Source organism: Lontra canadensis, unplaced genomic scaffold (assembly GCF_010015895.1).
Source record: "Lontra canadensis isolate GAN:19392208 unplaced genomic scaffold, GSC_riverotter_1.0 scaffold93, whole genome shotgun sequence".
Taxonomy (NCBI): Eukaryota; Metazoa; Chordata; class Mammalia; order Carnivora; family Mustelidae; genus Lontra; species Lontra canadensis.
The window spans coordinates 7686379-7708385 of record NW_022631087.1 but is presented as its reverse complement, the minus strand read 5'-3'; the positions used below and the strand labels follow the sequence as shown (position 1 = coordinate 7708385).

Below are 22007 nucleotides of genomic sequence, written 5' to 3'. Positions count from 1 at the left end.
AGCCATGGGCTCTTGAGGTACCCGGCCCGGCCGGCCTCGCGCCGGAGGCCCTGAGGGGGGCAGCTGCGGGCTTCCGGGGGCGGGGGGCTGCTCGGTTTTGGGGAGGCCCCGCGCGGAGGGGGGGTGCCCCACGGGTCGCGTTGGCCGCAGGTCCCCGGGCGGGGAAGGCACGAAGGTGGCCGGCCTGGTGGAGGAGGGAGGGGGTGTCCGCCTTCCAGCCGGTCCCGCCCTGCGCCCCTTCTTTGCCCTGCGGGGTCGCGGGGCCGCCCGTGGGTGTGCCTTGGCCCCCTCCTGGCCAACGTGGCAGGCCCTCGCCTAGAGTGTAATTGGACCTGCCTGTAGGGGTGGCCAGGGGAGAGGGAAGGCGGGTGGACAGGCCCTTTGCAAGGGGGATTGTGCGAGCCCGGTGGGTGTGCTGGCGCCTGGCACCACCGAGTGGGGGAGGCATCCGTGCCCTGTGCGGGTGGCTGGGATCTGGGAGGATGGTTGGCCTGGCCAGGCCTTTGGGGATGCCTGCGTGCAGAGTGCACACGCCTTGCATACAAGTCAGCTGCTTGGAGGGGCACGGAGACTAAGGTGGGGCTCCAAAGGACATTTGTTTGGAAAGGGACCACAGAGGATGGTTTAGGGTATGTGTATCCATCCCGGGAATTGTACATTTTCTCTCTGGGCACACTGCTTGGTTCTGGTGCTAGCTGACTCCCCGCCATGGCAAGGCAGGCTTGGGGAGTGGGCCTGGGTATCTGTTCCCAAATCATAGCCTCTCTGGGTCACGCAAGGCCAGGTATCATATACACATATGCTCGGGTGTGCCCGCACGCCCAGGGCACCATGAGGTTGCACCATGGCGCAAAGCAAGTGTTTGCACGCCTGCTACCTGTGTGTGAGGTGAAGGCCATGTATTATTTATCTGGCTGCTGGGTGCTTTATGTAAGGAAAGCCTCAGCAATCTGTGCCCTGGAGGCCTGTGTGCTGCGCAGTCAGCCCGGCAAACAAGCTCACCGAGCTCACCTGCGCCAGCAGAGGAGCCCCGGGTCTCAGAGGGGTGACTTCCTTCCCAGGTTGTGTCTGCAGCATCACTGTTCCTTTTCAGCAAGCTTGGGCCCCCTCGGCTCCCCACTTCGGGACATCCTGTCAGAGGGTGCTGTGTGTATCAGTGCTGGGACCATGGGGTGGGAGGGCCCCAGCACCACGACCTGTGTGCCCGTTTTGTCACTTGGACACAAACTCACAGTGCCCCTGGCTTCCGGGAATTCTCAGATCGGGGTTGTGTGTGTGGGGGGGTGGATCACACGCAGAAACGAGTAATCACAACGATGTGAAAAATATAAAGCAGTAGAGGGAGTGCAGTGTGGGTTCACTGCTGGGAGAGGGGGAACACAGCCAGCAGTGGAGACTCTGACACGTGGGGACAGCTGAGCTGAAGCTTGAAGGATGACGAGCATTTGTCTTTGGTGCTTACCACACGTGTTTTCCCAGTTAATTTTCTCAGTGGCTGTGTGAGTACAGAGCTGTTGTCATCCCTGTGTGCAGTTGAGGAAACTGAGACCAGGGGGAGTACATGACTCACTTGTCTGTGGCACATGGTGGGCCGGGATAGAGTCTTCCCCAAGCCAGGACCTCTCTTGCTGCCAGATCCTGCCTTGTAACTGAGCAATCCGCATGCCAGGTGCCATGCCAGGGACACAGGTGTCTGAAGATCAATGGGAACTGGTGCCTGGTCTAGGGCCTCCCAGTCTGCGGGGGAGAAGGGTATGGATGGCTGTAGACAGTGACCAGGACAGGAGGGCCCAAGAGCCTGTGGGTAGAGAAGGCACTGTGAATTCCTACCTTCCCAACCCTTTGCCACACATCCCCCCCCCACCACCACCGTAGGCAACCAGTGTAGCCCTTGGAATTATGGATGTGTTTTCAGTTGCTTCTCCATGGGGGTGGGGTAAGGAGCCCCTTAGGAGCTCTCCAGATGGGCGGGAAGTAGCTGTGCAGGGCAGGATGGGCTCCAGTGGTCTTACCTCACTCCTGTTGGCCCAATTCTGTGGAGCTCAGGCTTCCGTGGGGAGGCTGCTTGCTGCCCCTCTGCCTTTGAGGTTTCGCTCCTGGCTTCTGGCGGGCCAGCCCAGTGCTCTCCCCGAGAGGGGCTGAGCGCTATTTCTAGTCCCTGCTGTGCTCATTTCGCCCCGTAGATTCCCCAGAGTGGAAACAGCCTCAGTAGGGCGGAGAGCGCAGCCCTTCATTGTTTTGAAACCCAGTAACAGCCAATGCCCTTCTCACTCTGCAGGGCCTTTAGCCTGGGGGATTGGTGTGCGAGTTGTGGAAGGCCAGCAGCTGGGCCCTGGGAGAGCTCCGTGTGACTTGCTGAAGTCCTACTGTGTGCCAGGCTCCATGCTAGGCCTCAGGGGACCGGGTCCTGAGTGGCGGGTGGTGCTGCCTTCTAAAAGGCCGTGGTTGGCTGGGGGAGTCCAGTGTGTACCGACTATGGGCAAGACAGTGCTCTACTTGTGGTTGGAACAGAGGCCCTACAGGGGTGCAGAGGACAATAGGAACAACAGCTTGTTTATTAAGCACTTACTGTGTGCCAGGCACAGCCCACGGTGCTCTGATGAATGACTGTGTTTCATCCCCCACCACCTGATGAGGTGGGAATCCTTACCTTCCTGCTTTGCATCCAGCCTAGCAGGTTCAAGTGGAGGCAGTTGGTGGAGTTGAGCTCTGAATCAGAGGGTCTGACCCCAGAGCCCGTGCCCCCCCGCCCCACTCACCCCAGGTGGGCCGGAAGTTCTTCCTAGGAGCAAAGTACCCTATGCTGGGAAGGATGAGAAACCCTGGGCAGGGCTGTGGAGGCCTGGGATACCTCTCCTCCCAGACCTGGCTGCAGTGGGCCCCAGGCGTGAAGATCTTTGAAAGCCTCGCTAAGGACTTCGAACTTGACCCCAGCGTGGTCAGCAGGGAGCCCCTCAAGGTTTCAAAATGGAATTGAGGTCGTCAGCCATGTTTCACAGGCATATGGGACAGCATTACCATCTCCTCTCCTTTGCATATTTGTGCAGAGGCCTCTCTCCTCCCTCTCCTTTTTGCTCTCCCTCAAGACGCTTTTCCCACAGCCATATTTTTTAGGCCCTGTTGCCTTTCCCTTTTCTTCTTCCAGCAGCTTCTGGTTTTGACCACCCCGTGTAACCGGACCGGCCCCTGGAGCCCACCGTGGTCATTGTCGCAGGTTCGGCCCTTGAACTGGCTTCTGGGGCTGGCTGTGAAGTTGGCTGCACTGAACGGGACCCGCCTTCTTCCTGGCCATCCTGGGTCCTGTGGGACCTCGCCGACTTCCAGTGCTGTGGATCGTAGATCGGGCATGAGTGGGGGCTGCCTTTCCCTGTTGAGAACTGTGGTGACTCTGCGTCCCCCAGAGGCCCCCACACTCAGCAGCGCTGTAAATACAAGCAGAGGGGAGTAGGGACAGAGCAGGAGCTGGAGCCTGGGAATCTGGGTTTAACCACAGATCCCACCTGTGAGTTCCCTGGGGAGCTGCCTGCTCTCCAGGCCTGCTTTACTGGGTGTCCACGGGCATCGTTTGCGCAGCTGCTCCAGGCGCTGGGCCCCAGGGCTGAAAGACGAGGGGTCCTTGCTTGAGACATCCAGATCAGGTGTGGGAGCTCAGGGTGCAGGACAGGAGGGGAGGAGTCGGAAGATCGCTGAATCGGGAGAGGAGGCTGAGAATTCAGGAAGGGGACAAAGGGTCACTGGCAGCAGGAGAAAGAAACATGCCTTCAGGCCCTGGGGAGAGTGGAAGATAGGGGGTCAACCCAAGATAAGGGGTCCACCCGTCCTGGTGGCCTGGAGAGAGAGAGAGAATCGGGAAACATTTAAATCCTCACTCTCTTTTTAGCCCTGTGGCCTTGGGCAAGTTGCTTGCTGGGTTCTAGTTTCCATTCTTCAAAAAGAGGGGGGAAATGATGCAATTTCCTACATCTGTAAAATGGGATAATAATAGTGTGGCCGTCACTCAGCCGTAGTGACCTCACATCCTTGTGGAGCTCAGCACAGCACTCGGCACACGCACGGAGAACACTGCCTTTTCCTGTTCCACTGCAGGCCTTTTCAGTGTATTTAAGACAGAAGCGTGGCTGCGGCGCCCAGCTGGCTCAGTTGGTAGAACATATATATGCTTCTTGATCTCGGGGTCTTGAGTTCAAGCCCCGCGTTTGGTGTGGAGTCTACTTAAGAAAAAACCTATCTGAAAAAAAACAAAGAGGAAGAGATGTCAGCCTTGTCTGTGTGTTGGACAGTGCAGGGAGCAGCCCTCGCAGAGCTGAGTCCCGCTGGGGAGAGAGACCACAGACACAGGAGCAGTGACACTTGTCATGGGCCCCCTGAGGGAACATCAGGGCATTCCTGCCCAGACAGGCAGTTTTCTGAGGAGACAACATTGAAGCTGTTACCATGTGGAAGGAGAGGAAGCAGGTTCCAGGCAGAGGGAACAGCATGTGCAAAGCCAATGTCCAAGTTCTTGTCTGTAAAATTATGTGGCATCCAGTCTTCACCCCGTGGACTCTTCGGTGAATGTTAATCGAATATGATCTTCTCAGCCTCAAAGAGGACACAGGAAGGGGAAGAAGTAGAGTGGGAGGGGGCTGTTGAGAGAACTGGACGGTCTCACACTTTGGGGTTTTCTCATGTTCCTGCCCCTTCGTCTCTTCCTCTTTCCCAGTGGGATCCAGCGCAGGACCCTGAGGGCAGTGCGGCTAAGCCACCAGCGTTCTCTGCAGGGACTCATTCCTGGACCCTGCTTTACCTCGGACCCGGTGGGGAGGGATGGGGGAGCACCACAGTAGTGGGGACGGGAGGTGGGGTGCTGGAATTAGGCTGCACACCTAGGCAGCCTTTGTTCACATTTCTGCTGCTGCCCTTGGAGCAGAAACGCTGTGCTAGGACAGAACTTGGAAGGATGACATGTGGCCTCTGGTTGGTCGTTTCCAGTCTTGGGTTACCGATGGCTTCCCTGTCTGGCATGATATCTTGCACAGCATAGGTGCTGAAATAGTTTTCGATGACACAAGTGAATGGCTAGGTGAATGTCATTGTCACTCGGGATAAAGCTGGAGTTATTCTTGAGAAGTGACGGATAGTAAGGCCAGGATTAATCAGAACAGGACGGTGGATGAGAGCCAAGCTTCCACCAGGAGCCCATAGGGCATCTAGCACAGCCTGGGGTCTGGGAGGTCTTGCGCCTGCTCTGAGAGGCAGGAAGCCCCACAGTCACTCCTTTTCCTTCCCTGCTGGGACGGAAGCCAGAGGGGGAAGATCCCACCCAGAAAACCTTTGTGCCTGACCGGCGTCACTTCCAACTCTGCTGTGTTTTAGAAAGTCACATACGTAGTAATTGAGTGTTTAATGGAAAGTTTGTAGGGTTGATGGGCCTTTGAAAAACAATAGGCTTTTCTACTTTGGAAAATCGGACACGTTGATTGTAGTGAACTTGGAACATAGAATGTTGGTGGGTAAGACTAAAAATCGCCCCCAATTTCATAACCAAGAAATAATCGCAGTTGACGTGGGCGTATTTTCTTTCTAGGTACGATCCTGCATTATCTCATTGTTCACGTAACACCAGGTCATAAACATTTCCCCGTGACATTATTAAGTTTGCCACAAAAGAGTCACACAAGTTAAAAACCAGGACCCCTGATGCTGTATTTCTTCTCTCTGTGGGAAAGATGACGTCCCCAACCTTTTTGCTAGATGGCATCATGGCCATGAGCAGCAGCAGAGAACTGTGTGGAAGTCAAAGAACCAGAGTGATAACCTTGGGCAAGGGGCTTGCCACTGTTGGGGCTACCTATAGCACCTCTGCTCACCCCCCTGGGTGCTAACAAGGCTCAAGGGAGGCCCCTGGTTGTAGAGCCTTGAGCTCCCCAAGTCGGGGGGCCTAGTGTAGAGTCAGGTCAGGTCACGTGAAGATGGATGAAGGGGTGTGTGTTTGTGTGTATGTGTGTGTGTCTTTTCTTTTCCAACCTTAAGTTTGTTTGGCGATCCTCCTGAAGACCCAGGTCTCCTGGCCGGGGACCCGTGATCTGTGGACTCTCGTGCCTGCGACGGTGGGTGGTCCCAGGCACTTCAACAGAGCGGTGGGGTGAGACCCCCCCAGAAGCTGCTGCATCTCTCAGGCTGCAGGATTTTCACATCAGACAGCGGACCCACTCTGGAGGACGTTGTGGGGTTGCCTACCTTTATTTTCCTCCTGTGCAACTGTGGACAGCCTGTCCCCAGGGAGGCCCGGTCCTGCTGGCAGGTGGCCGAGAACCTCCACTCTGCTGGGCGGCGTTGCGCCCCAAAGCCCTCTGGGTCACCATTCACAGGAAGGCTCTGAGGGTGTAGGAGCTCACCCCATGCTGTGGTGGCCGCTGGCAGAGCCTCCTGGCCTTTGCCTGTGGTGCCTCTGTTTTCTCTTCCATCTAGAACACACGGAATCTGTGTGTTGATGATCATTTTGCGTGCCTGCAAGGCACAACGGTGAGTGCTGGTGAAGGGATGTGTGTGAGGATATTAGCGTCAACTGAGATTGATATATTAATTAATACCAATATTACTGATCCTCACCAGAATTTGTGTAGGGTTTTACAGTTTGCAAATTACACTTCACTTAAACTGTTTCATTTAATCCTCCCAGTAGCCCTGGAACCTTGGGATTATCGTGCCTGTTCTGTCGCTGGATAGACTGAGGCTCAGAACGGTGGACTGGCCTGAGAGCCTATGGAAGGAAGCTCGCGGGTTTGTTATTTTGAATCCTGCGCCTTTGCTGCTCTGAGCGGCCCCCCTGCCCTCGCAGCCTGCAGTCCCACCTCCCCACACCCAGCAGGTGGAATTGCCACCGGACTTGACTTGGCCGTGCTTGTAGAGGGTCAGGTGGAAGCTGCCGGGGTGGGGTGGGGGGCTCCCTGAGGGAAGCGCGGGCTGAGGCGGGCTCTGATGGTCAGTGGAGGTTGGCAAGTAGAGCAGTAAGGGGAAGGCTTCCCAAGCGGTGGGCCTGCCTTGAGCACACGCACAGGTCGGTGCGTCGAGGCAGGGAGGCATTTGTGGATGTTAAACAAATAATACACGTGAGAATTTAGACTCACCAAAACAAAGAAAAGTTGATGCACTGTGCTTTTTTTTTGAAGATTTTATTTATTTTTTAGAGAGAGAGCAAGCAAGCAGGGGGAGGGACAGAAGCAGAGGGAGAAGCAGACTCCCACTGAGCAGGGAGCCCAGCTTGGGGCACGATCCCAGGACCCTGGTATTGTGACCTGAGCCAAAGGCAGGCACCAAACCGACTGAGCCACCTAGGCAGCCGGCACTGTGCTTTTGTTAGAAAAATTTGAATACCGATAACCTCAGTGCATTCAAGTGTGATTTGGATGGTAGGAGTTCTTAGCCCTCCGGTCCACTGGTGCAAAACCTGAGCTGGCAATAGGAAGGTTGGTGAAGGTTCTTCCTCTCAAAAGCTGTCTTTGGTTGGCCGAGAGGCATCTCCTCTGTTGGAGGCCGAAGACCATTGCATTCCCAGTTCTCTGTTGTTGAGCTGGGTCTGTGGAGGTGGGAGGAAGCCCTGCCCTGCCCGCTGTGCTTATGCAGCCGTCCTCGCAGGGAGGACACTAGGCATCCAGAGGCCTGGCTCCATCCTCCGCCGGCTGCCCACTTGAAGAGCGAGATGTGGGTGGCCACCGCGGTCAGGCACGCACGTTATGTAACCGGTCCGCAGTAGACGTGGCCATGAATGTCATTGAGCAAGAGTGCGTCTTGTGTGGCTCTGGTGCAGGGAAAACAGCAGGAGGTGCCTCTCACTCGTTTGGGATGGCCAAGCTGGAAACGCTGGATCCTCTGGGGCTCTGCTCTCCTGCGCCTCCCCGCCCCCCACCGCACCAGGCCTGCCTCTGGTGTGTGTACCTTGTAGCCTGCCCCTCCCCTGGACCCTGGCTCCCGTGCCCAGGGAGACCAATTATGGCTGGGTGTTGTGGTGACTCTGGTCACAGTCCATCCTTCCACATGTCCTGGGACCAAGGGCATCAGGGCCTGTCTGCTCTGGGAAGGACTGAGGGCTGAGCAGGTCTGGCCCTTTGCTCAGGGATGAGGAAGTCCAAGTGGACTCGGGCTGGGTAAGCGGGGGCTGACACAGGTCCAGACCCAACTCCGGACCCCGTGCTCTCTGCTGAACGGGGTTTTGCTCTACGGTGTCTTCATCTGGGCACTCTTAAAAACTACATGTTGTCAGTATTCCTAATAATTAAGCTTATTTCTTGGATGAGGATTTTTTTTTTTAAAGATTTTATTTATTGGAGAGCGAGCCCGTGTCCCAAGAGAGAAGACGAGCACGGGGGAGGGGCAGAGAGAGAAGGAGCAGGGAGCCTCATGTGGGGCTCGATCCCAGGACCCCAGGATCGTGACCCAAGCCGAAGGCAGACGCTCAACGGACTGAGCTGCCCAGGTGCCCCTTGGATGAGGATTTAAATGTGTCCTGTCTGTCTGGCAACATTTTCAAAATTAGAGACGCTTGTCCACTTTGACCCAATGGTTGGACTTCTAGGATTTCATCCTACAGAGGTTTTAGTCAGTGTGTAAAATAATTTACTTGAAGGTTAGTCATTGCTGCCTTATTTGTGCTAGGAAAAGGTTGGGAAGAATGTCATGTCCATCTGCTGGGACCCAGGAACAAGGTATGCTCCGTGTGGACCGTAGAGTACTGTGCAGCTCTGGGAAATAAGGGAGAAGCTCCCTGCCCAGATACGGAGCAGTCGCCGAGATGGATTACTGTGAGAGAGGAGGGTGCAGGGGGCGCCTGGGTGCCTCCGGCGGGCGAGTGTCTGCCATCAGCTTAGGTCCTGTTTCCGGCGTTCTGGGATGAGTCCCACGTCAGGCTCCCGGCTCAGCGAGGACTCTGCTTCTCCCTCTGCCTGCCGCTTCTCCCTCTGCCTGCCGCTCCTCCCGCTGGCTTGTGTTCTCTCGTGTGATCTCTCTCTCAAGATGAATAAATAAAACCTTAAAAAAAAAAAAAAAGAAGCAGGTGCAGGATTGTGTGTCTAGTGTGCCTCTGTGGGTGTAAAAGGAAAGTGCGTGTGCTCACGTGTGCACACAGGGTCTTGGGGGCCTGTGGGAAGTCAGCTGTTGTGGTGCCTCTGGGATGGGGCTGGTGCTGGGAGGCTCTTTACTAGAGACCCTTTGAACCGTCTGAGTGCCAAATCGTGGGGCTGTCTGATCTTTTCAGAATAGAAATAAAGGGGCGCCTTGGTGGCTCAGTAGATTAAGCAACTGCCTTCAACTCAGGTCATGATCGTGGAGTCCTGGGATCGAGTCCTGCATTGAGCTCACTGCTCAGAAGGGAGTCTGCTTCTCCCTCTGACCCTCTCCCCTCTCATGCTGTCTCTCTCAAGTAAATAAATAAAATCTTTAAAAAATAAATACGTAAATACATAAATAAAATTAAGTAAAAAAGAACCATAAGACTGTGTCCTTTTATCTCACCCAGCGCAAGAAGGTCAAGGACCTGCCAGCCTCGCTCAGGCCCCTGCCACCATCTCATCAAAAAATGTGTGCTTGGGGGCGCCTGGCTGACTCAGTCCAGAGAGCATGGGACTCCTGGTCTCAGGGTCCTGAGTCTGAGCCCCACGCTGGACATTGCGTTTACCTAAAAAACAGACAAAATGCATGCTGGGGTCTCACAGAGGGGCCCAGGCGTGAAGGTTTGGGTGTTTCTTGGTAAAAAGACCCGCACTACCTGTCCCACTGGCCGCGGGCAGCCTTGTCATGTTTGAGTGTGTTTTCTCCCCCACCAGCCTGTAAGCTCTTATGGGATCAGCGTCTTTTCAGAGATACCCTTGGGACTTAGCATACAGAGGGTGCTCAAGGGTAAGCATTTATACTTTAAAAATTTTTTTTTTAAGATTTTATTTATTTATTTGACAGAGATCACAGTAGGCAGAGGCAGGCAAAGAGAGAGAGAGAGAGGAGGAAGCAGGCTCCCTGCCGAGCAGAGAGCCCGATGCGGGACTCGATCCCAGGACCCTGAGATCATGACCTGAGCCGAAGGCAGAGGCTTAACCCACTGAGCCACCCAGGCGCCCCTATACTTTTAAAGTTTTTAAGGTTAGCTTACGTAGGGTAAAGTACAGTGGTCTTAGCCCTACAGCACAGTGGGTTTTGACACCTGTCAGTACCCATATAAATTATGTCCGGGTCAAGCTGCAGAACACGCCCAGCGCCCAGAAGGTTCCCTGTGGCCTCCCAAGGTAACCACTGCTCACTCCTCTTCCCTTCTGACTCGTCTTGCCTGGGTTTGAACTTTGCAGAAATGGGGTCCTATAGTAAAGACTATGACATTCGCCCGGACTGTGACTAGTGGCGCTGTGATCTTCATCCCTGCTGTGGAGGGCTCCGCTGTTGGAACGTGTCCCCATTTATGGATCCACTCTCCCGGGGGTGGGCAGTGGGGTGGCGTCCCGCCTTTTGCCATGTACACAGCGGTGCCGTGAAGGTTCTTATTCTTGTCTGTGGGACTTGTGCACTCCGGAGCTCCGGACGCCTGGGGAGGAAGGCTGGCTCGCCCCACTCGGTGCGTGTTTGCGTGAGTGACATTCCGGTTGGGATTTCCGTCGCAGGCACCCGGGCAGGAGCCGGGTTCCTTGCTCGAGGGGTCCCAGGGGTTGGGGCAGGTTCAGGGCTCTTGCTTAGACAGCCTCCCCCCACTCCTGGGGCAGTAGGACTGTTGAGGTTCAGGGTTCTGAGTCCGAAGGGCACCCTTTTGTGCAGTGCTGAATGGCGTTTAGGTGGCTGGAAAGGTCCCATTTAGGGGGACACAGAAACTGCCTGAAGAGGCAGAGCATTGGCCCATCTGTTCGCGCTTTGGGAGAAAACTGGGGTGATCAAGATTTGGCCTGTATGCATTAAGACAAAACAGAACTTAATTACAAGGCTGATTAAGTCCGCCTTTGCTGAAAAATTTTGGATGATTTTGTTGTTCCCTTAGATTTCTGGCACCCCCCCCTCCCAGGCGGCGGATAGCTACACGGTTGGGAGATTCTTCTTTCGTGGTTGGAGGTTCATGGGAACTTGGCCCTGGGAGAAGGGCGAAAGACAAGAGAGGCGCTGGAGTGGCCTGGCCTGTGGGTGTTGCGTGAAGGGGGGGCGGGGGGGCGCCGCTGCCCCTCCTCGTGAGGGCACGTGATCGTCCTCCCAAAGGCTGCCCAGAGAGAACTGCCCGGCCTCCGGCATTCTGTTCCTTTAATCCTCTCTGGAGAAGGGCCAGGCTGTGGGCTGCTGACCTGCTCAGATGCGGGTCAGCCTCCCCGAGAAGGCAGCACCCCCCAGCCCCCCACCGCCCCGGAAAGTTCACAGAACCTGACAGCCCCTGGGGAGGCAGGAGGCTGTTGTCACAGGTGCCGGAGTGGGGCCAAAGTGGGCAGTTCAGACGAGCATTTCCTAAGTCAGATTCGACCTAGGGAGCTATGTTAAGATGGGAAGTTTTCCACATGTATTTTTCTTTTCTTTCCTTTTTTTTTTTTTTTTTAAGATTTTATTTATTTATTAGAGAGATCAAGCGAACATGAGCAGGGTGAGGGGCGGAGGGAGAAGCAGACTCCCCGCTGAGCAGGGAGCTCAGCGCGGGGCTCGATCCCAGGACCCCGGGATCATGACCTGAGCCAAAGGCAGACGCTTAACCGATAGAGCCACCCACATGCCCCTTCCATATATGTATATTTTTTTTAAAAAATAACATCTGTTCAACAAAAATCCCTCCCAGGCTGCGTTAATATTGTGGAGACGTGCGTGTGAACAGGTTGCCAGCTTTGCTCGGCCTGTGGGTGTGTGGCAGCCGCCCGAGTGAGCGCTTCATGGCCGCAGCTCAAAAGGGCTGGGATCTGAAACTAATGAAAGAAAATATGACCTCAGAAGGGTTAAAAAAGAGCAGATGAGCAGAGACAGGCCAGGCCTGGGGCTCAGACTGCCGGGCCAGTGAACCGCCAGCCTGACCGAGGCTCTGAGGTGGGAGAGGAATTGGGCCAGATCAGCGCACACGGGTCGTGCCTGGCCCACCACCCCGTTTGCCCCTTGCAGCTCTGTCCCAGGCTCGAGTGACTGCGGCCCCATTTCACAGCCGGGGAAGCTGGAGCGAGGAGCACATACGTAACTTGGCCGTGGACACAGAGCTGGTCAGTGGCGGGGCCAGGAGTCGAGTCTAGGCGGTCCGCCTGCAGAGCCCACAGGGGGCGAGGGCGGTGTCCGGGGCCAGTTAGAGGGGCTGTGGACCAACCGCCATAGCCCCCGAGCCTCTGTTTCCTCATCTGGAAACTGCGGGCCGTGCTTTCCTATGGCTTCTGCAATAAAACTGCCGGCAATGTAGTGACTTAGTGACACAAATTTACTATCCTACAGTTTTGAGGTCACAAGTCCAGAATGTATTTCATTGAGCCAAAATCAAGGTGTTGGCAGGGCTGCACTCCTTCCGGAGGATGTTTCCTTGTCTCTTCAAGCTTCCAGAGGCCACTTGCATTCTTTGGCTCAGGGCCCCCTCCTCATCCTCAGAGCCAGCGGCCTGGCACCCTCCAGCCTCTCCTGCCTGCTCCCGTTGTCACACTGTCCCCTTCACACCCACAGCCCCCTGCCCCCCTCTCATTCGGGCCCCTTTGATTACATCCGGCCTACCCAGATCATCGGGACCCTCGGTGGCCTTAATGTAGTCACACCTGCAAAGTCCCTTTTGCCACGTCAGGCAGAATAGTCCAGCGTTCAAGGGACTGGGATGTGACATCTTTGTGTGGGGGTGCATTACTCCGTCTTGGACACAGGAACTCATGGAGGGGTCACAGCATGGTATCCCCCCAACATGGAATGAAACAGACTCTGAGATGTGAGGTTCTCCGAAACCCCTAACGCCAAGGAGGGGACTGAGCCTGCACACAGCTTTGCAGCTCTTCTGGAAGACGTGAGTGTCTTCAGGCGGGAGTTAGCCAGACACTGTCCTGTTTGGGGAAGGATGGGGGTAGGCACTATCTTAGGGGAAGTGACCATTCGCGGCACTCTGGGTGCTTTTCTAGGGCTTGGCTTAATTCGTTAGGCCTTGCTGGGCCTGCCTGGATGTTCCTCAAGACCCCCCCACTTCTCTATACTCTGGTTCTGTGCCCTCAAGCACCCCTCTGGCAATGGGTTCTCCTGGGCTCCTGGTGGGAGATGAACCTGGCTCTCCTCCCTGTTCTCGTGAGCTGGGTTTGCCCGACCGACCCTGGTCCCCTGAGCCTGGCTTTCTAACCCGCAAGAGGAGTTCTGCCTGGCCCTGTGCCTTGGTGATCCAGCGGGTTCTGTGTTCTGGTGCTCCCTGTGGGATTGTACCCAGGGGACCGTACCCTGGCCGGGATGCTCCAGCCACAACAGGACCCACCTCACGGGGTGGGCAGGAGGGCCTTGTCCCTCTGAAGAGCCGCAGGTGGTTTGTCAGTCAGGCCGCCCCCCGCCCCCCCATCTTCAGCAGGGTCCAGAGGCATTAATTCTGCTCTGCATTCCTGGCCGGGTGTCTGCCCACATACTGTCTCCATGCCTCTGCTCAGGTTTTTCCCTCTGTCCCCTAAGCAGTCAGTCAGTAAATACTTTTCCCACATGGCGCCTGATCCCTGTGCTCAGGGAACCCAGCTCGCGGGACTTTAAGGGACCAGATCTAGTCACAGAGGGGTAAATGCTCTGGCAGACCAGGGGAGACATGCCATGAGCAAACTGTGAGAGGTCACAGAAGGCCGTATCTGTTAAGGCTGACGGGGGGCAAAGATCCGTGGGTGGGAGCAAGAGAACGTTCCACTTCCTGGGGCGGCACGGTGGCGATGGTGGACATCATAGATCGTCAGAGTTGGAAGATCTCAGGTCAGGAGGAGGGATATGGTCACATCCGAAAATAAGGTGAGAAGTAGACGACGCCGGATTCCTGCGTCTTCAAGCATCAGTCTCCCTGCAGCACTGGGGGGCAGCCCAGGCCCCCACCTTTCTGGAATCCGGAACGCTTGAAATCCCAAAGGTTCTTCCAAGCCTGCAGCAAACTAATTTCGTGGCAAAAATCTGACCTGAATTGATGTGAGACTAATTATATTCTTTAAAAATATCTCATGTTTCTCTGTGGAAATACTGTGTATTTGACTTTCGGGTGCTGCCTGCACCCTTCTGGGGGAGTCACTCTGCATACCTCCTCCAGTTCTGGAATCCTTTCTAACTCGGAAAATTTCTGAAGTACTAAGCTCACCGGCCCAAGGTGGGCTTGGCGTACCGGGGAAACAAGTTCAGAGACGCTCAGGCCCCAGCCCAGTCATAGCTGGGTGGCAGCGCCAGGATTCCAGTTGTTCCCCTGACTCGGAGCCTGGGACAAAGGGTGGCCTGTGGCCTGGGTTCTTCGCAGCCTGCGGGTTGGCGTGCAAGTGAGGACACAGGTGTGGGGCCACCTGGCGGGCAGGTGGCCGCTGGGAGAGAGGCGGGACCGAGTCTTGACTGTGCTTTGCGTCTGCCTCAGCCTCAGGCCTGACACCAGGGGCGGCGAAAGGACAGAGGGACAGGGGCCTCGGGGGGAACAGGGAGCCCTGTCAGCGACTGGCTGCATCCCTATCAGTAAGAAAACTTTTTGGGTCTGTCCCCCCAATACTTGCATATTGTTACATGTAGCTCATAAAGCGTACACCAAGCTGTGATGATGCTAAAGATGTAATATTTAAATTTTTTATTTTATTTTATTTTCTTGGTGGTGCAAAAACCTTCTGGCTTCATAGGCGTGATTATTTTTGGAAAGCGTGCTTTCATGGTATGTGAGCAAGCAGTTAGAAGCTCTGGCTCTGTGTTCAGTCTGCGTAGCTGTCTGGTTTTAATGGCTGCCTTCTCCGAAAAAGATCCCTGAGACATGTAGCTGTACACGGAGGAAATGCATCACTGGCTTGCTTTCTAAATCAGGTTACTCATTTTTCCATCCTGTCCACTGTGTATGCAGGGAATTTGTTGAAATTTGGCTAGTACATTTCCATCCTTCCTGATGCCAATCAGATGTTTTTGTCAACTAAATGGAAGGTATTTTTTATTTTAAAGTTCTTAACACATGAATCCAAAACCCACTCAGATGCTTTGGAAATTTTTGAGCAGATTAGAAAATTCTGTTACCATAGGTTTTTAGGAGTTCAGACACGAGAGTTTTTCTGAGTTGCAGACTTAACATTGTTTTTGGTAACAAAATCCTATGACAGTAGAAACATTTCCAACATTTCCAAATATACTTTTCCAAAACGCTCTGCCGGCCTCGGTATCTTCTGAAAGAGCAGTTCTTTTCTCATTTGTTGTGATAATATGCCTTTCCCACGAAGGGACATACTAAACATGCTTAAAGATGTTTCAAAAGCTTGACTGGGAAGCGTACCCCTGACAGCCAGTATTGATAGAAAAACATGGACAAATGCAGAACTTTTTTTTTTTTTTAAGATTTTATTTATTTATTTGACAGATAGAGATCACAAGTAGGCAGAGAGGCAGAGAGAGAGAGGAGGAAGCAGGCTCCCTGCTGAGCAGAGAGCCCGATGTGGGGCTCGATCCCAGGACTCTGAGATCATGACCCGAGCCAAAGGCAGAGGCTTAACCCACTGAGCCACCCAGGCGCCCCGGAACTTTTTTTTTTGAAAGAAAGATGTGTTGAACTAAGTTGTTAGGTTTGACGGGTCTTTGTGATTGCTTTTCTACAAGATAACCAGTAAATCTCTGAAACAGACGGTTTCCTGAGTCACTGGCCATCTCATTACAAATTTGCTGGAAAATTCTGTTCTGCTGTAAAGCATTTTACTCTGGAAAATTTCAAACACGTAGAAGCAGAGCAAATAATAGAACAGGTTTCTGCCCATAGTCCCTCACCTTCCAACAGCAAGGAAATGTCCTACAGTCTTGCTGCCTCTATCCCTCTCCCCCTTTTAAAGGACAAATCCCAGAAGTCATGTTATTTTTTACCCTTAAATAATTCAGTATGCATCTCTATCTGATGGGGACTTCAAACAACTTGTTTGGGGGCACCTGTGTGATTCAGTCGGTTCAATGTCTGACTTCAGCTCAGGTCATGATCTTCAGGGTCTTGGGATCCAGCCCTGCGGTGGGCACCAAGCAGGGAGTCTGCGTGTCCCTCTCCCTCCCCCACCCTCACTCCTGCTCGCTCTTAAATAAATAAAATCTTAAAAAAAAAAAAAAAGAACTTGGGGCGCCTGGGTGGCTCAGTGGGTTAAAGCTTCTGCCTTCGGCTCAGGTCGTGATCCTGGGATCCTGGGATCGAGCCCCGCATTGGGCTGTCTGCTCAGCAGGGAGCCTGCTTCCCCCTCTCTCTCTGCCTACTTGTGATCTCTCTCTGTCAAATAAATAAATAAAATCTAAAAAAAAAAAAAAAAAGAACTTGTTTTATTTTGAAATAATTGTAGGTTCCCAGGAAGTTGCAAAAATAGCGCTCCAAGTCCCATGTGCCCTGCTCTCAATGGTGACATTCCAATTGCTCTAGGACCATGATCAAAACCAGAAGTGGACATGAGTGCAGTACTACTAACCAGACTACTGACCTTGCTCAGTTTTCACTGTTCTTGTGGCGGGGGGAGGGGCTCTGTACAGTTTTTCACCTGTAGACTTGTAGCCACCGTCCTCAAGATACAAGGGCTCCCTTCACTGGAGGTCAGTCCCTGTGCTGCCCTCTCTCTGTGCACACACCTTCCTTGCTACGCTCTGCCAGTCTCCAGTCTGTTCTGCATCTTTATAGATCTGCCGTTCTGAGGACGTTCTAGATCAACAGACTCAGACAGTGTGTGACCTTTTGCGATTGGCTGTTCTGTTTAGAATGCCCTCGAGCTCCATCCAGATTTCTGCCTGTATCAGTAGTTTTGTTGCTTTTTTCTTGCTGAGTAGTAATCCGTGATCTGGATTGCCTGTTGAAGGACGAGTCGATCGTTTCGGGTTTGGCAGTTACAAATACGGCTGCTGTGGACATAAGCACATAGGGTTCTGCGTGAGCACGCGCTTTCCTTTCTGTAGCGTAAACGTCTAAGTGATTACTGGATTGTATGGCAAATGGCGTGCTAGTTTTGTAAGAAACGACCAAACTGTTTGCCAGAGTGGCTCTACTGTATCCTGTTCCTACCAGGAATGTACATAAGAGCCAGTTGCCCTGCACCCTTGCCAGCTTTGGATGTCTTTGTTCTGTATTAATATGTGTATAGTGAGGTCTTTGTGGTTTTAGTTTGCATTTCCCTAATGGCTAACAATGTTGAACAGCTGTTTCTGTGTTTATTGTCCATGTATCCTCCTTTTTTTTTTAAATTTTAAAAATATTTTATTTATTTATTTGAGAGAGACACAGTGAGAGAGAGCATGAGCGAGGAGAAGGTCAGAGAGAGAAGCAGACTCCCCGTGGAGCTGGGAGCCCGATGCGGGACTCGATCCCGGGACTCCGGGGTCATGACCTGAGCCGAAGGCAGTCGTCCAACCAACTGAGCCACCCAGGCGTCCCTCCATGTATCCTTCTTGAGTGGAATGTCTGTTCATGTCTTTTGCCCATTTTCTTTTTTTTTTTTTTTTAAGATTTTATTTATTCATTTGACAGAGAGGGAGAGACAGTGAGAGAGGAAACGAAACACAGGGAGTGGGAGAGGGACAAGCAGCCTTCCTACTGAGCAGGGAGCCTGATGTGGGGCTCAATCCCAGCACCCTGGGATCAAGACCTGAGCCAAAGGCAGACACCTAACGACTGGGCCACCCAGTTGCCCCTTTTGCCCATTTTCTAATTGTATTATTTTTTTTACTGCTGAGTTTGAGAATTCTAAGTTTATTGTCTTGCATTTTGCCTTTAAATCTGTGATCCATTTAAAATTAATTTTTGTATATGGTGTAAAGGTTTAGGTTAAGCATTCATTCTCTCTCTGGATGTCCAGCTGTTCCAGTGCTGTTTATTGAAGACATGATTCTCCCCCCATTGATAAGGACGTTTATGTGCCGGCCATGCCGTGATCACACCTGATGAAACTGACAGAATTCCTGTGTGTTACCTGTTTCAAAGAGGTCTTTCCATCCTTGGTTTGTTAGCATCAGGACCCAACAAAGTCCACTTGTTGCATTTAGTTATGTCTCTCGAGTCTTTATTCTGTAAGAGCCCCTCGAGCACCTTTGTTTATAAGCCTCTGATTTGTTGGTGAAACTACGCCATTTGTCCTGTAGGTTGTCCCATGGTCTAGACTCGGCTGCTGCGTCCTCATGATATCATTTAGTCTGTCCCAGTACCCTCTGCATTTCCTAGTAGCTCTGGAGGCTTGTTTTGATCCCATTTCACTTTTGGGGAAGGGTCCTCCCTAGATGGTGGTGGCGTGTGCTCCCTATGTATCCCGTCAGGAGGCTGGAGACTTCTCGCAGCTCCGTGTTGGTGATGTCGATCTTGACTGTGGGTTCAGATTTGCACTTGCCCAGACTGTGTTAGCTAGGGGTTTTATCATCCACTGATGATCTGTCTCTACATCCAGAATTTTATTAGGAGTTGCAAAATGGTCATTTTTGTTCTATTATTTTATTCTATTATTCTGCCTCTATTCATTAACGGGACTTCTATTTTTATTTATTTATTTATTTATTTATAAGATTTCGTTTATTCATTTAACAGAGAGGGAGAGCACAAGCAGGGAGAGCAGCAGGCAGAGTGGGAGGAAGAAACAGGCTTTTTGCTGAGCCAGGAGCCAGACGTGGGACTCGATCCCAGGACCTTGGGCTTACCACCTGGGCTGAAGGCAGCCGCTTAGCCAACTGAGCCACCAGTCATTCTGGGACTTCTGTGAAGTAGAACACGCCCTCATCCATTCTGTAGTTACCCTGAAGTGTTACAGATGGGGAAACTCAGGTTCTTAGAGATGAAGTCACTTGTCCACACTCGCAGATGGTGAGGTCTGGCAGGAATCCCGTTGGGTGGCCCCAGTGCTGAAGCTTGGTTTTGCTCCTTAAACACTCTGCCCCAAAGTCCCTGCCGCTTTGAAGCCTTCCCTGACCCTCCCTCCAGCCTTGGCCGAGGCCGTTGATGCCGCCCGAGTGTGAGAGGACAGGACCCCGGTGTCCATCCCCCCGTCCCAGCACACACACTGTGAGCAGTCTGCAGGGTCCAGCATCGTGTGCTGCCCTGGGCCCTGGGAGCAAGGCGAGCCTCTGGGATCTACAGCCTTGGAGGAGCCGGCCTCACCTGCTGTTCTTTCATGCCAGGGGCCATGCGTCTGTGAGTCAGAATGTTGCTTCACGTATTTTGGCGGGGGAGGGGGAGGATATTATGAAAACCCTCGAATCATGTGCAGTTAATAGTACTTAGTTCAAAGTTGCTGTGCAAAAAAAATGAGATGGTGCTTGGGAAAACAGTGTGTAAACTGAGCGCTGCCCAGAGTTCGGTAAAGAGCTTATAGTAAACCCAGAAGGCTGGCGAGTGCGATCAGGCTGGTGAGCCCTTCCAGCACCCGCTGCGCCTCCCTGCAGAGGACCTCTCTCCCTTCTTGGCAAGGAGGGTCTCGGGCCTGCTAGGAAGGACCGGCCCTTGGAAGGAGGCTCTGGCGCGGGAGGGGCCGCTCACACGGGGCCCCCACTCTGTAGGGTGGGCCTGACAATGTGTTTATAGGACCTGAGTTCGAGTCCTATCCCTGATTTTAGGGCAAGTCACCCACCCTGTCTGAGCAGCTCTCTTGCCCGTAAGCTAAGCGACCTACACGGGGTAAGGGCGAGAGAGCTCTGCATGCCAGTGTCTCTCTGGGCTTGGGGTAGGGGGACACTCAAGTGGCAGTGAGCAGAGCCCCAGGTAGAAGCTGGGCCTGGAGCCTTCACTCAGCTTCCACAGCCAAGGCAGGTCCCTGGTGCAGGTCCACTCCCTGTGGACAGGGTCAGCTCTGCAGTGCCCCTGTGCCCCTGTGCCCGGCCTCCCCAAGCCGCCTTCAGCAGGAACAAAACAGCCTTTGACGCACCGCACCGGCCTGCCTGTGCTTGGAAGCTGGGGATTTAGGAATATTTGTACTTCCTCTAAGCACCCCCCCCCCAATTCCCTGTGTTTATTCATTTAATTTGGGATGATAGACAAAGATGATGATTTACAACCCAAATCTTCTTTTTTAAAGAAGTATTTCTGGCTCTGGTTTCCAATTTTGCAACTATCTTTGCAGGAGCTATTCTCAGACTTGTCACTGTTTCTCGGAGCTCGCCACCAGTCTTTATATAGACACCTTCAACAGTTTTGAGTTTCTTTATATAGATGCCTTCTCCAGTTTGGATTTTAAATCCAGATTCAGCTCTTGGTCAGTGTGTTAGAGATCACTTATTTTCACAGGAAAATAGAAACGCAAAGGGCTCTCCTAGGGTAAAAACTTAGAGCTAAGAGCAGATGCACACGTGGGGGCCGGGGGCAAAGCCAGGAGCGTGGGGACACGTAAGCAAAGAACTTCTTCATCCAGAGTCAGGCCGTGGGCCTGGGTGCACCCCGGAAGCCTCCGTTGATGCCAGTATATTCTGGCCGAGATTATCAGCTGGGACTTGTAAGGGACCGGACCGTGAGGGGTCATCTGGGCTGACCTTGGGGCTCAGGCTGAGATGGTCAGGTTTGGGGGCTTGGTTGTGTCCTGCACAGGCCGCAGAGACCCTTCCGGCCCAGCAAAGCTGTGTGGGGACCCACGACTGATTGCTGGTGGAGCTGGGACCCGAGCTGCAGTCAGGGTGCCCTCCCTGGTGTCCACGCTCTCTGCTTCACGGTCAGTGGAGCCTCTGGTCGCTCTGCAGCTTAGTCTCCCAGAGCCTCTGCTGCAGGGACACTAAGTGGCTCCGGGGATGCTGACCAGCCCGTTGGCAGCTGGCAGAACTGAAAGGGTCGCCTGTTGGACGGTGTGGCTCTGATGGCCTTGGGTCCAGCAGTGACGAGCCTCTCTGGAGTTGCTTTGTTCTCGGACAGCAGCTCTTCCCTGAGGGCATCTGGGTTCATTTTTAATGTGAAATTGTTCATTTGTTACCATGGCTCTTGAAGTCGCCATTGGGAAGAGCAGCGGACGGAGAGCCTGTGTGGGGGGACTGGGTGGGCCCGTAGGACCCTAGAAGGCCAGCCTGTGTCCCACCCACTCCCATCTTTATTTTCCCACCCAGAATTTCCTGGTATGCCAACTTGCTCATCTCTGTGTGCTTTTCTAGGAAATACCTGAAATTTTTTTAAAATAAGGACTGAAGATCAGTAGGTAACAAAGTAAATGTTATAAATGGCTTTGGTGCTGAGCTTGGTGCTGGGGATCAAAAGACAGAAATGCTGTTCTTGCTGCAGAGAGTGGACGGCCGCGGGGGGATACACACAAGCAAGGGACAGAGCCATTGTTATGAGGAGTATGACAGCGTGTGATGTGGAGAGGAGTCTGATTGGGGGAAGCATAGGGGGCAGCCTTTTAGGAAGAGGGATGCAGAAAACTGAATTAAGACAGAGCAGTTTGAAGGCACATAAGGTGGCTACAGAGTCTCCTGAAACAGCTCAGGTGGATGATGAACGGGGGGCCGGCTATCTGGGAAGTTGGGGAGAAATGTCAAAGAGAAGGCACAGCCCCTCCTCGAAGAGAGAAAGCCACCAAGTGACCTTGCGAGACAGGGAGGTGTGGCGACGCACAGACCCAGCAGATGTTTGCTGTGTGACAGGTGCTGGGAGCAGGATGGGGCCCCCCCGGCCCAGCCCTCGGGGAGCTTGTGTTCTAAACCTATGAGTGAATGTAGCTTTGTCAGAGGGAGTCGGGGTGGGGCGGGGGGGTTCGGGGGGGCGGGGGGGTCGGAAGGAGAGTTCTGGAGAAAAAGAAAGCAAAGGGGTCGGGAGTGCCTGGAGCAGGGGAGGTGTCGCCAGCATGCGTGGGTGGTCAGGGCAGGGACCTAAGGGAGGTGCCCATGGATGCTGTGTGGCAGCCCGAGCAGAGGTCCGGGGGCCGGAGGCCAGCGTGGTTGCGGGGGAGGGTCTCTGCAGCAGGTAGCAGGGAGAT

General features: G+C 53.6%; 1 protein-coding gene across 3 annotated transcripts in view; it reads left to right on the top strand.

The window, feature by feature from the left end:
• The window catches only part of TMEM184B (transmembrane protein 184B), a 42147-nt gene continuing 20140 nt past the window's right edge, over positions 1-22007 (top strand). The window contains exon 1 of one of the 3 annotated variants that reach the window (XM_032836658.1): positions 1-17. The gene's annotated coding sequence lies outside the window, so the exon portion shown is untranslated. The remainder of the gene's footprint in view (positions 18-22007) is intronic. The other 2 variants (XM_032836659.1, XM_032836660.1) reach the window with 2 other exon arrangements.